Source organism: Condylura cristata, unplaced genomic scaffold, assembly GCF_000260355.1.
Source record: "Condylura cristata isolate star-nosed mole 26May11 unplaced genomic scaffold, ConCri1.0 scaffold00027, whole genome shotgun sequence".
Lineage (NCBI taxonomy): Eukaryota > Metazoa > Chordata > Mammalia > Eulipotyphla > Talpidae > Condylura > Condylura cristata.
Window position 1 is genome coordinate 2,687,802 of NW_004567128.1, and position 10,044 is coordinate 2,697,845.

The window sequence follows — 10,044 nt, forward strand, 5'->3', positions numbered from 1 at the left end:
GGACCCTGGGGTCCCCAAAACTCATTTGGGAGGCTGTAAGGTCAAAATTACTTTTATAATATTGTTGAGACCTTTTCTTTTTTCAATCTCATTCTCTCATGAATGCCTGCTGGAGTTTTCTGGAGGCTACACGGTGGGTGATATCTCAGCAGACTGAATGCAGAAGTAGATATGAGAATCCAGCTATCTTATTCCAACCGGATCTTACAGAGATTTGGCAAAGTATGAATCTGTGTGCTCTGCAGCTTTTCCTTTCGGAAGTACTTAATTTTCTTAAAAATATATCTACGTTAACATGTGGTGGGTTTATTGTACTTAATTTAAGGATTAATATGTAAACAGTTTTTCTTTAATTTCAGCACAGTAAATGTCAGTAGATATTTCTCACACAAGCAAAAGACTTTGTGCTCTTTAACTCTTTAGAGTGGGACAGCCTGAAGACAAACTTTCCACTAGCTGTCACTGATTGCCCCTTCCGACAAGAGTTCAGATGTTCTTACACTTAAGCAAGTAAACACAACCACCGTCCCACCGCCGAGTGAGGTGGCTGAGAACTGCGTAGCCTCAGGAACGTGGCAAGCTCCCTGCACCACCAAACGGCACCGAGGAGCTCAGCTCAGCAGTTCCTCGCCATCCCCATGCTCCTGCCTGAGCTTCCCCACTATTTCACGTAGGCACACTCAGGAGGAGCCTCTCAGGTGACCCCCCTCCTGAGTCCAGGGGCATTGCCTCCACCAAGGGCCCATGGGAGAATTTGCCTTGTCCCATGGACCAGTCCACTAACACTTGCGATGACATTTCGTTAGATTACTTCTGGGTGACGGCGGGCAGGGCCTCAGTTGTAATAATACCTTGCAAATGTAACATGTCTGTAATTAGACTGTCCTATAATTAGGGAGCTGACAACTTAGCCACAGCTTGTCACTAGCCAGTGACACAGCGGGACACAGGAAGAACCATGGAGGAGGACATCTGCCTGCCATTTGATGGCGAGGATTCCAAGGAAAGTCAGAATGAATACATCGTAATAACACTAACAAGTCATAGGAAGAGATCGCATTTCTTGATCAGAGACAAAGCTCAGCCTCGGGAAGAAAGGGCCATTTTCTTGCTCTGAGGGACAGTGAGGGAGATATGCTGTGGTAGCTCACAATGCCAGGCACACAGCTGAAGATGGAGCCATCACTTTGGTGGCGACTTCAGGAAGCATGAGAGAGTTCCCATTTCCTAAGCAAACTGGAGTGTTGGACTCAAAAGTGAGCCCTTGAGTGGTTCCGGGCTGGTGGGGGATTGATTTGATTAAATTAAGTCTTCCTAGGGTGCCAGTGAATCCGTCATCTGTCATTCCCCTACACCTGTTCTTACTGAATCCCTTGAAGGCTCATCTGGGTCCGTCCTTTCATACCATCTCCCACACCCACTAGGCGAGTCTGGCCATCTTCCCAGCTCCATCATGTCTCTCTCCTCCCTAGTTGGATTATCACATGCTCTTGTATTTAGAATGACCACTGCAACGACCCCTCTTCCCACTCAGGCACTCCCGTCTCTCTGCTCCCCCAATTACCTGCCAGAGCTCTGTTGATCAAGCTCATTTCCTCTTGTAACTGCCCCCCCCCCCCCGCGCTCTCCCCATTGGTGATAGAACGCTGTGGACTGCTAGGATGGAGTCCTTGGCAGGAAATGTTAGGCTTGGTCCCCAAGTACTTATGTCCCGTGCATGCATCTTTCGTTTCTCTCGCACTCGGGGCTGCACTCCAGCTGAGACCACGTCCAGTGTACCCTGCATCTTCCAGTTATCAACTCCATGATTCTTTGTCTGGGATGGTTATTTTCCTCTTATTTTCTGAATTCTCATTCATCCCTTAAGGCCTAACTCAAAAGGCATCTTTTCTTCAGGATGCTTCTCTGGTCTCCCAGCCTGACAGGTTTCCCCTCAGCATTGTCCTCTCTCCCCTCTCCTCTCCTATCTCCACACTCAAGGGCTCCACATTCAAATGGCCATTTGTTCTGCTGAGGTGGCTCTGGTAGAGTTGAGAGGTCAGGAGAGTGGCGATTTGGGTCCATCTGTTTGAGGGCTGCTATGTCCAGTTTCTTGCCATGTGATCTCTGGCAGATGACCCCATGCATTCTCAGCATTATTTACAAATTGAATGTAATGATTGCTGCCTCATAGGGTTGTTGTAAAGTCCGAGATGATAGGAGCAGAAATCTTCTCTAAGATTATGGAGCCTTGTACAGAGTGGGACATCATAATATCTAGCTGCCCACTGGCTATTTATATCTCTTACACTTGTATCTCTTCTACTAAAGCATTCAAGAAACTACTTTACTCCATACTCCCATAATCCCTGTATCATTTAGGCATGAACTCAACCTCAAGATACAGTTATCACAGGTTTAAGTAACAAGCAGTTGTTTTCACCTCATAAAATAAGAAATGTGAAGGTCAGCAGTCAAGGTTGGTTCTACGACTCAGTATCTTTCAGGGTCAAACTACTTCTAGCTGCTACACCACTATCTTTAGTATCTTAGATGTGCTGCATGCTTGTTATTTAATAGTTGCAAGGTGAAGGCCACAGCTCAAAGTGTGATGACCTCATTTGGGGACGGGAAGTTCTGTGTGTATGTCTGGGCACGCTAGCACACATGCACATGTGGTGGTGGCGAGACAGGAGGTGGGCCTCCAGAGGGCCTGGAGAAGGACTTCATTGCCACATGAGTTGGGTGGCAGCAGTGTCTCCCTCAGCTCCTGAAGACACGGACTAAGTCTTGTCCAGTTTGGTCCCCACTCTGCAGTGTCCAGTGGGTAGTAGAGAGCAGGGGGGAGGGGGAAGGTTGTTGGGCTGTAAATAGTAATTGATTGAGTTAATAAGGAAAATAATAGATTAACGCATGGATGCGAGTTCAAAAACCTGAAATAACCTGTCACAGCCATTTCTGGATATACATCTGCCTTTATGTTCACCCTCATAATAGCCTTCAGGACTAGAGCAATTTATCCATCAAGTAAAAGTGCTGTTATTCAAAGTGATTTGATTAGTTTTGTCTAGTCAGAGGCTAAGACATTATTTTAGAAAGACAGCATGAAAGTGAGGCCAGATCTAAGAGTTTTAAAATGTGTCTGAAATATTAAAATGTCTCAGACTAATATGAGCCTTTATGGTTTTCTCTTTATACAGTGTTGCATAGAAACTCAAAATATTATTACAAGGTATATCACAGGAACAATTTGTATTCTTAAAATTATACACCAGAAGAATTTTTTTAATGACCTCTTCCCCATTATCCTTCCATACCTCATCAGACAAGAGGAGATTCGATGGGAAATCAGCAGTTATAAACCTTGTTACCCTAAGAGATCTTTGGTATATGCCTGAGCAAAATACCGGCGAGAGGGCAGGGATAAAGGTGCAAAGGAAATCAGGTGACTTAAGGAGGCCTAGCAGAAGGTCCTGAGAGCAAATGTGGTTCAGAACTTGAATAAAGTTCATGTTTTAGAGGGGTGAGCTAATAATTTCCTATTTTCTAGATGCATAATTGACTGGCAAAAGTCTCTGCTCTTAATTTTGTTCCTATAAAACAAAGCTTTCTTGATTATAGAATTAGCAAGGTAGATATTCTCAAAATGGAGATCTCCTGACCTTTAGGAAGTTTCAGTTGTGGAACTGCATTGTATAAGAAGCAGAAGGGGGCCCTCCCTGGCGGCGCAGCGGGTTAAAGCACAGCACTAAGAAGCTTAAGCCACTTCCACATGAGTTCGATCCCCACCTGCCCCGGAGGAGATCCGCATGGCACGGCAGAACTCTCCTGACCCGCCCGCTGCTCCCGTCAGCAGTGGACTTTGTCAGTCGGCCTGTTCTGCTCCCCGCTCTGTCTCAGGTGAATCCTCTCATCGCCCCCTCATCTCTGGCCTGTACCCCAGTCTGTATGCATAAATTAAAAAATCTTTAAAAAAAGAGAGAGAGAGAGAAGCAGAAGGGAATGGAAACACACAAACTTATTGCATCCTTAAAACTTAAGAAGCTTAGAAAAATTAGGTGATATTTCAAGGGTCACAGATTGGGGACTAGATCTGAGAAATCCTACTCTCTATCTGTTACTCTTTCTGATGTCTCATATGGTGCCTTTAGTTTTAGAATCCCCTTTAAAATAACTAACTAACTATGAGTGGAAAAATTGGATTACATTGGTAGAACTTGAGAGATTTTTAGTCCACAAGTCTTTGTTTAGATGTTTCCCTACTGAAGCTAGAGTTATCTATCCTCAGGAACCGGTACTTCTCATAAGATAATAACCGTTTACTTTGTGGTACTTATTGTCATCACTTTACTTTTCTGGTCTCACCTTTTTTTTTAATCATTTAGTGGAGATAATAACAACTTTCTTGTCCAACTTAAAGGTTAGTTCATGGACAAAAGTATTTAGAAAAGTGAAACTGTACAAATGTACAGTATCTCATTTCATACTAATATCTCAAAATCAACTTGTCTTGCCTTCCATCTTCTAGTCCCACCCTACCCCCATACAGTACCGAAACATGAATACCAGGTAAAATGTAAACAGAAGAAAGGGGGGGGGGATGAAATAATGCCTCCCTTACAACTCTTACTGGTTTTTATCATGTTTCCCAAGAATTTCACTGTCATTAGATGCCTATTCTGTGTCTGAGAACATTGCTCCATTATTCTCCCCTAGGACTCCCTGGAGAAAGGACATTAATGTCTGCACTATGTTCATCATCTTTGGTGGCTCATGGACTTGTTACAATTGCCCTTTGGCTTCAGGCTTATAGGTCTAACCTCCTGTGGATGTACCTAGTTCATCCCATCCAAATTCAACATGTTAGAAAGTGAATACATAATCCTTTCCTACAAAGCTGCTTCTCAGGCATCTCCTGTCACAAGGCTATTTCCACTGGCCAGATGTCCATGATAGGCAATGGGAAGACTTCTTCTACCTCACCCACCATCCTCCTCCCATTTATAATCATATCTATAACCCTGATGATTTTATTTTGTTTTATTTTTTAGACTTATTTATTTATGCACACAAGAGCTGGGGTACAGGCCAGAGGTGTGTGCTGGGGGTGGTGGTGGTAGGATTCACCAGAGAAAGAGTGGGGAATAGAATAGACAGATTGACTGAAATGCACTGCTGAGGGAGCAGCGGGGAGACAGGAGAGGTCTGCTGCACCATGTGGATCAGCTCCCTGGCCGGGGATCAAGGGAAGTGGCTGTGGAGAGCTTCATAGTACTATGCTTTAACCCATTGCACCACCATGGAGGGCCCAATCCTGGTGATTTTTATCCTCAACACAATTCTTCACCCCTTCTTCTATCACAGATCCCACTACATTCTCCTAATTTGTCTTCTTATGCCCATTTTTCTTCCCAAAAGGTCCTTCTTAAAGTTTTAATCTGACCAGATCATCTCCTGTTTCAATTTGATCAAAGATCAAATTGTTTCATCACTGGAACCATGGTTCTCAAACTGGGTTCATATGGACCCCTTGGATATGGCTTAGGCTCTGTGTCAAAAGCAGCCTGCTAGTTGTTGAATGTAGAGACTGTGGAGCTGCGAGAAGACCAGTTAGTAGGCCTTTGCAACTATCCAGGAGGGAGATGGTTACTTGAACACAGGTTGCTGTGGTAGAGTCAGTGAGATGTGTAAGTAGTGTGGCTCCATTTTGAAGGTAAAACTGTGAAAAACTTGCTGATTGGTTCAAGATGAGATTTCAGAGTTAAAAATAAGTCCGGCATGGTGCCCTGGCTAAGGGGCTCTGTTTCTGTTTTGTCCTTGCTGGTCCTTCTCCATGGGGGGCATGTCTATGTGTATGTTGAGTGTTTCTCATATTGCCAATTAAATGTCACCTCCTTCGAGAGTTCTTCCTGGATCGTTGGATCTTCAAAAGTCATCATCATTTACTTTCAGTTGGAAAAAAACCCTCATTCTCTGTCCATTTGCTACGTGCTTTTTTCTTATTTGTTATTTTCTTATTTTTCTGCTTGTCTTGTATTTTCCTTATTAAGATGTAAAATCTGTGAGGACAGAAACGTGTATTATCGCTGGATGTAGTATCCAGTGTCTGGGGGTCATCGAATAAATGTATTTGTTGAATTAATGTATACCTTGCTTTTCGTTACGTACTTCTGTTTTCAGGACTGTGACCAGATGGTCAAAATGTTCTGGTGCAACTGACAAATGCATGAGACTCTCTCTACTGTAATTTGCAGCCAGTAACCCTCAGCCACCATCCTGTATGGAACATCTGGTCAAATAGCAGATCCCTGACTTCGATTTGTGAGAAGCCTTGTGATGCAGAGATCCTTCCCCCAACCACTGCCACTCCACAGAAAGCTTCTCCAATCATAAACTACACCACTGCTCAGGGCTTTAGTGACTGACTAGGCAACAATGAACAATGAGATTGATTTCCAGGCAAAAACTTATCTCTGAAATACTTTCACCTTCAAAATAGTGACCATAGAGGCTGTACCTTTTCCTAACAGCACTACCATGGCTCAAGAACATCCTTCTGGAGTTAATATCCATGTGCCTTGATTCATACACACACAGCTCAGAATTGGTTTCCAATTTAAGAACTAATTCTAGGTGAGGTATCATTTCCATTTTATAGGTGGGAAGACTGAGCCTCAAGGAAGTTAAATTACTGCTCTGGCCCTGATTCCCTGAGTCTATTATTCACGAATACATTCAATAGTAATGGAAAGTGTGTTTGGTTTGAAGAAATGACCAAATGTCACTTGAATTCAAGTAAAGCAAATTAAATAGATTCTCAAGACTGTGTAATATAGTCTCCAATGAGTAAATCTCTACAAGATCTAGAAGGAGCCTTAGAGATTATCCAGGCTGAAGATAAAACTTCAGAAAATTACATATGTACTCAAATGTCACTCATTGTTTTTTGTTTGTTTTAGGCAGATCCATTTCATGCTAAACAAAGAAACCTATCCCAACCTTTGCCACACACACCTGTCATGGGGAGGGAACAGAGCCGAGAAGCCAGCTACTCAAATTTTTGCTTATCTGCCAAGAGGGCTTAAAGGTATATATAGACTGGCCATCTTAACATGCTTCAAGGGAACAGATTCCCTTCCATTTTTATACTAATGGAAAACAAAGGAGAATCTCTTTGCTTTAGCAAAAGGTATCAGCCCACTAGGACATACACTAGATAATTAATATGCCAGAGGATAATATAAAGTCCTAAAGAAACTAGTCATCTCCCTTGGTGGCTATTAGGCAGTGGAGAGTCAGCAACTGCACCATTCATAACTGTAGCTCACAAATTGGCACAGATTGAAGCCCAACAGTACGCTGTTCCAGGTAGACCAGATGTCTTGAAGGGAGACTGTCTCTGCACAAGTAAACAAAATGTCTATTTCCCATCAGTTTCACTGTTGAATAACTAGCTATTTATTTGCTTTTTGGAGTAGTTCGGGATTAATAGGGTTATCTTTTTACAAAGGGCAACCTGACTATTCTGTTGTCAGAAGGAAGCAAATTTTGAAAACATTCTCCAAAGATATTGCTTTATTTTTCTTTCTTGTTCAAGAGCCAGTCATGCTGCCAGAAGTGGACTGTGGAGGAAAGAGGGTGTTGGTGATCCCTCTCTCAGGGACAGGGGATACTGGAGAAGGATAATGAGAGGGTCTTCGTTACCATCCGTGGGAATTCAAAGGAGGATGGAAGAGAGGTGGGGAGGAGATCAGGCAGGAAGCAGTACCCAGCTTTGGTTTGGCTGTAAATCTAAGGAGCATAAAATTCATTCATTCAGCAAATATTTATTAAAGTGCTTCTCTAGCCAGGGAACTGTTGTAGGCATTTGGAATCCATTGGTAAACAAAACAAAACAAAACAAAACAAAACAAAACAAAAAAGAATTCCTGCCCTGGTGGAGCTTTGATTCCAGCAAGAGAATCAGACAGGAAACAAGAAACAAGAGACATAAAAAAATAAATTATATAATGTTCTGGTGGGTGATAAGTGCTATGGAAACAAGAAAAAAAAAAAAAAGGCAGTTAATGGGGCCTTGGAGGCCAGGGCGTGGGGCCTTGGAATTTTAAATAGGCTTTTCAGAGATGGCTTTTTGGAAGTGATATTTATCTGGACCTGATGGGGGGGAGGAGCTGGCCATGATAGATAATATGTGAGGGAAAAGCTTTTAGGTGGAGGGAACAACCATTGCAAAGAGCCAAGCTAGGAGGATGCCTGCAAGGCCAGTGTCACCCTGGCCTGGGGGGGGGGGAGGGTGTGCAAATGAATGGAGAAGAGCGTGAAGCAGTAGCTCAGATAGCTCCAGGGCCAGGCTTTTGACACTAGCTGGTCTTTAGAGGCGTGCAACTTTAGCTCAAGGAGAGTGTAGTGTGTGGAGTCTGAATCTGAGCTGCGTTGAAAACACATCTCTTTGTCTGCTATGTTGACAGTCGACTGTGGCATAAAAATACAAGATTGTTCACTTGAAAACATGTTGCCTTACTTTATGGCAGGATGGCTGTGAGACTCAAATGTGAAAGTGATTTAAAAATTACCATGCATAGTATAGACCCAAACTGTATATTTTCATATACAAAAAAATTGGGGGGTTAAAAGCCAAGGTCCCTCTTGCCTTCTCTGATCCATGAGTAATGACCCCACTCATGAAATTTAACTAGTCTAGCCATAGGAAGTTGAAGGGAAATTGATTCCATTTCTTTTCTGGATAATGTAATTTTATGCCTGTTTCAACTCATTTAGATTTTTTCAGACTGTTACTGATTTCATGTTTAATTTCTGCAAGAATGCCTTAAAAAAGTGGAAGTCCTAGGCTTGAATGATGGAGGCTTTAAATACAGCAACAGATCAGGCTAGGAGCTGGCATCTAGCAACTGAAACCCATTTCCTTTTCCCTAATCCCCTCGGAGCTAGAGGTGCCGGCTAGCTCCTCAGGCATCGCCTGGGAGGGGGCATTTCTCTTCCAGTGGCCTGCCAGCAGGTGAAAGCTTCTGGGTGGGAGAACAAACACTTTGTGCAGACATCTGACCTTCAGAGAGTCTGGGGAGAGATTTTAAAGGGTTTTGGAGAAGAGGCCTTGAGAGTCCAAGGGAAATAACAAGCAAGGGGGCCTGAAGCCCCTGTGCCTCCCAGGAGACAGAACTGAGTTAATGAAGGGGGGCGGATGCCCAGGATAATTATGTAAAAGAGAACTGAACGCCAGGAGTTCCAAATGGCTGCAACTTGGAGTTTACTCTGCCTAAGGTGAGTGTTTGTGTGCCTGTGTTTTTGTTTTGTGAGCAAGGATTTTGTTTATTTTTCCTCCTTCACCCACCGCTCAATTTGAGGAAGCAGCTAGCTCTCCATGCCAGCCCCCCATTCTGTTGGGTTCTCTCCCTTCAGCTCAGACTCCCGTTCAGATTAGTCTCTGGCTCCTGGGACCCTCCTCTCTCCACCCCCCTCCAGCAAGGAGCAGTGTGTCCGCCTTACCCCCAAGGCCTCGGGTTATTTCTTATTTCTCCTGTGCGCCCCTGGATCCGCGCCCCCAACGACACACCTTCCCGGCCAGCCCAGCTGTCACGTCTTGCTCCAGCGGCTTGGGGGGAGCAGTGGAAACTCTGCGCTCTCCAAATGCTGCCCGCTCCGCCAGGCATCTTCCTTCCCTTCCCTGCCCCTGGCTGCGCGCTCCAGCCTAGACCGCCGCGGCCCCTTCCCGGTCCCAGTTTTGTTTACAGCATAGACCCAGGCTGTGGGCCCCCTGCGGCGGCCGGGCTCGCCTTTGCTTTGGGGAGGAAGGCGCGGCGTTCACGGTCCCCGTGTGCCCTGCACTGTAGATCCGATCTGGAGGCACACGCAGCGGGTGACAGGAGAGCCCCCTCCCTCGCGGGTGGGGGTGGGGAGAGGAGCAGGGACTCGGCTCAGGCGAGGAGGCAGGGAGGCAGCTGCAGTGCCGCGAGGGGTGCGTGCGCGTGTGCCAAGCTCGCCTGCCGCCTCCGGCTCAGTCTGCGCTCCTCGGCGCGTGGGGCAGCGGGGCCGGAGGGCCGGGGAGGC

At 45.0% G+C, this 10,044-nt stretch overlaps 1 protein-coding gene across 2 annotated transcripts in view; it reads left to right on the top strand.

The window, feature by feature from the left end:
• FRMPD4 (FERM and PDZ domain containing 4) overlaps positions 1-10,044 on the top strand; it is a 613,488-nt gene that overhangs the window by 164,173 nt on the left and 439,271 nt on the right. The window lies entirely within an intron of this gene.